The sequence below is a fragment of the Acomys minous genome (assembly GCF_964271855.1).
Source record: "Acomys minous genome assembly, chromosome: 2".
Taxonomy (NCBI): domain Eukaryota; kingdom Metazoa; phylum Chordata; class Mammalia; order Rodentia; family Muridae; genus Acomys; species Acomys minous.
Window position 1 is genome coordinate 83459995 of NC_140484.1, and position 4487 is coordinate 83464481.

The 4487-nt window shown below is 42.9% G+C and overlaps 1 pseudogene across 1 annotated transcript; it reads right to left on the reverse strand.

Annotated features, from left to right (window-relative positions):
• Window positions 1-535: 535 nt before the first annotated feature.
• On the reverse strand, window positions 536-2403 carry LOC311609862 (vomeronasal type-1 receptor 4-like; annotated as a pseudogene). The gene is made up of 2 exons: window positions 2281-2403; window positions 536-1376 (listed from the first exon to the last, which is right to left on the reverse strand). The product of its transcript is annotated as a vomeronasal type-1 receptor 4-like (transcript).
• Between the last annotated feature and the right edge of the window lie 2084 nt (window positions 2404-4487).

The window sequence follows — 4487 nt, forward strand, 5'->3', positions numbered from 1 at the left end:
ACCCCCCAGCTGCTTGCTGGCCTAGACTAGCTGGGTCACAGAGCAGATAAATATACCCCAGCCATCCCAAGAAGACCTGCGGAATAAATAAGCAGCTTGGAGACCTGACCCCTTATAACATTCCCAACTGCCTGCTAGCTGGGAACAAACTGTATCTGTATTTTTTAGCTTTCTTACTGCTGGATGTTCCTACACCCTCTATGTAGGAAGAAGTAACATAGCCACAAACATTGTGAAAAAACATTGGCCTGACAATTCCATTGAATAAATTGTAGGAAAATGAATCACAAATTGTGGACCCACTCAAGGAAATGTAGACTATATTTGGCATAGTTTATTTCACTGAGAACCTACAGATATCCATGATCTAGCTATAAAGAAAAGTAGAGCATTATTCTGCTGTAAAATGATAATTAATTTGACAAAATCTCCTCATATATTGTCGCACTATTACACTAATGTTGTGAATGACACAAATTATCCAAATATTAGATCTTCATCAATAAAAGGAATAATTTACAATCTTATTACAAGATTATAATATTTTTATATTTCTTATCCATGTAGAGGAGAATCTGGAAATAGTGAAATCATGACTCATCACAAATGGGCTTAATGTTGGAAATGATGGATGTGATATTCATCGCCCACCAAATGGGATCATGTGAAAGAGCAGTATAGCCATTTAAAATGGAAGAAATAGTATGAAAAACTACAAAGGTGCAAACCAGAACAAAGATGTTCTGTGTGGCTCTGTTTTCAGGAGAAATTCTGGGGGAAGCATGTGTGCTGAGAATGTGTTGAACTCTCTTTTTCTGTCCATAAAGTATGACAGTCATGAAGGTGCTGGAACATACAATGAGCAGAGATAATAGGACTTCAGGAAACACACAAAATGCTGTGTATAGTGAATCTACAATTATATCATGGCCTTGAGAGTGACAGATTTCAAAATGTCTTTTTTGTGTCCTATTTTTGTGTCTATTTCTCTTAGTAGAAGCATATACAGGGAAAATTTTATTTAATACCATGTGCAGTATCCAGCAGAGACAAATGAGGAGGCCCACGAACTTTGTAGTAATTTTGACTTTACATTTCTTACAGCACAAGTTCCTTGGGCTGATGGTGATTGCCTAAAAAACACTCAAGAGAGAAATGAGACTGATGGACATACTCTTTCCAAGTCTGTAAAAATACAATTAAAGTTTGCACTCAACATCACTGAAGAAAGAGTTCAACCCAAAAGATTGCATGATCTGGTAGAGTCCTTTGGAGAGAATGATCAAGGAATTGGATGCAAAGACATGTATAAGAATAATAACGGGGGGTGGGGGGGAACCAAGATGGCGGTGAGCAGTGTGGACCGTGTTTGGAAGCTCCAGTGAACAATTCAGGGAACTGCACAGTTTTCTGAGCCAGGAACACCAAGGTCCCCACACCACAGCAGCAGGAGTGCTCCACAGTTCAGAGGTACCAGGGTGCAGAGGACCTGCATGCCCCTGCACACAGGAGGAGCACGGATTTTCTTGGATGGGAGCAGCAGCAGCAGAGGCAGCAGCAGCACCAATGGCACCAGCGGCACCAGTGTCAGCAGTGGCGGTGGCTGAGGTTTGCAGCTCAGAGCCTTCTGGTGGAGGAGATTGGTGTGGTAGTCAGCGGGAGTTGCTGCGGGAGAGGGGACTCTGGGCAGGATTTGGGTTGCATGGTGCCTGGGGACCCAAACTGGACTCGGTGGAGAGTTCAGTCCCAGAGTCTCGGGTTCAGCTCAGTGTGCAGTGCCATGGAGACACTGGCTCAGCTCAGCAAGCAATTCTGCCTGAGGCACTAGCTCAGTGCAGCCACAGTTTGCCTGCTGTGACACAGGCTGGGCAGAGCACTCAGTTCCAACAGTGGAGCTAGCTCAGCATAGCAGCTGCAGTACTCCTGCTGTGGCGCAGGCTGGGCGGAGCACTGAGCAAGCAGTTCTGCCCAAGACACTAGCTAAGCTCAGCAGGCAGTTCTGGGGTGCTGACACGGGCTGAGGTCAGCACACATATTCAGCCCAAAGGACCTAGTTGGACTTGCTGGGCAGATTGGGCCCAGAGACTCTAGCTGAGCTGTGTGCACAGGCTCAGTGGCCCTAAGACTCTGGCTGGACTATCTATGCAGTTTAGGCCCAGAGTCCTGGGCTGAACTCAGCGTGCAGTGTGAGTCCAGAGTCCCTGGCAGAGCTCGGTGCACAAGTCTGCCCCAGTGACTCGGGTGGAGCTCGGCGTGCAGTTTGGGGCCAGAGTCTCTAACTGTGCTTGGCAGCCAAATTGAGCCCAGAGACTCTAGCTGAGCTTTTGGCACAGTTCCGACTTTAGGACTCTGGTTGGACACAGTGTGCAGTTTGAATCCAGAATTTCTGGCTGAGCTTGGCATATGGTTCAGTCCCTGAGTCAATAACTGACCACAGCACGCACTTTGGACCAAAAGCCCCTAGCTGAGCTTGGTGCACAGTACCAGTCCAAAAATTCTGGATGGACCCTGTGTGTATGTTGGGCCCAGAATCCCTAGCTGAGATTGGCAGACGGTTCAGGCCCTGAGAATCAAGCTCAGATCAGCACGTGTTTCAGGCCCAGTGTCCCTGGCTGGACTTGACAGGGGACCCAGAAGGCTGTGGATTCCTTGACCTGACCCAACACTCATTCAGAGACCCAGAACAATTGCAGGACCCACAGCAAAGGGGAGCTGAGGATCACTGGCTGTGAGAGTCCAAAACGACAGGACTAACCTCCTGCCATCCACACCAGTGAAGCATCAGAGCTTCCAGCCTACGGAAATTGTGAGAAAACAAGTGAATCTATCATCAGACTCCCTCCATCCAACTCTGGAAACTACCCAACAAAAACAAAGACAGCAAGATATCTAAAGGACAGTGTAAAAGCATACGCAAAAAAAAAAAATGGTGTCTCCAGTTTCCACCTATCCCCCCCAAAAAAACCCCAGAGAACTCAAATACAACAGAAATTCAAGAAAATGACCTCAAATCCATAGTAATGAGGATGATAATGGAGAAAACAAATAAAATTCATAATCACATGCAGGAAGACGCAGCCAAACAGGTGAGAGACATAAAAGAAGCACATAGAGTGGAACTGGAAATTTTTCAGGAAAATGCAAACAACCAGATGAAAGAAATCAATATAATGGTTCAAGCTCTGAAGACCTATAAAGAGGCAATGGAAGTAACTCAGGAATATACAAACAATCAGATGAAAGAAATCAAATAATCAGTTCAAGAGCTGAAGATGAAAATGGATTCAATGATAAACACACAGATAGGCCTAATGATTCTTTGGAAGTCCTCAGTATCTATTGTGATGTCTCCCTTTTCATTTCTGATTTTGTTAATTTGGGTACTCTCTCTTTCCCTCTTAGTCAGTTTGGCTAAGGATTTGTCTGTCTTGTTGATTTTCTCAAAGAATGAGCTCTTGGCTTCCTTGATTCTTTGAATTATTTTCTTTGTTTCTAAATTATTGATTTCAGCCATGCATTTCATTATTTCCAGCCTTTACTCCTCTTGGGTGTGTCTGTCTCTTTTTTCTAGATTGTTTAGGTATTCCATTAAGTTCCTTGTATGTGATGTCTCCAATTTCCTTATGAAAGCACCTAGTGCTATGAACTTTCCTCTTAACACTTATTTCATTGTGTCCCAAATGTTTGGATATGTTGTGCTTTCATTTTCTTTGAATTCTAAGAAGTCTTTCATTTCTTTCCTTATTTCATCCCTGACCCAGTTGTCACTGAGCAGGACATTGGTCAGTTTCCATGTGTTTATAGGCTTTTTGTTAATTATATTGTTGTTGATGCTCAGTTTAGGCCATGGTGGTCTGATAAGATGCAGGGGATTGTTTGAATTTTTGTATCTATTGAAGCTTGTTTTGTAACCAATTATATGGTCTATTTTGGAGAAGGTTCAATATGGCTTGGAGAAGAAAGTATATTCTTTTCTGTTTGGGTAAAAAATTCTGTGGATGTCTGTTAGGTCCATTTGATTTATGACACCTGTCAGCTTGATTATTTCTCTATTTAATTTCTGCCTTGAGGGTCTGTCCAATGGTGAAAGTGGGGTGTTGAGGTCTCCAACTATTATTGTCTTGGGATTGATTAATGATTTAAACTTTTAAAGTATTTCTTTTATGAATACAGATGCCCTAATATTTGGGTGTTAGATGTCCAGGATAGTAATGTCCTCTTGGTGGATTTTTCTCTGATTAGAAAAAAGTGTCCTTCTTGATCTTTCTTGAGCAATGTTAATTGAAATTCTACTTTATCAGAAACTAGAATGGCTACTCCTGCTTGCTTCCTGTGTCTATTTTCTTGAAAAAATTTTTTACAATCCTTTTACTCTCAGGCAATGGACATGTTTGTTGCTGAGATCTGTTTCTTGAATGCAGCATATTGATGGATCTTGATTTTGCATATGTTGTGTTAGCCTGTGTCTTTTTACTGGGGAGTTGAGG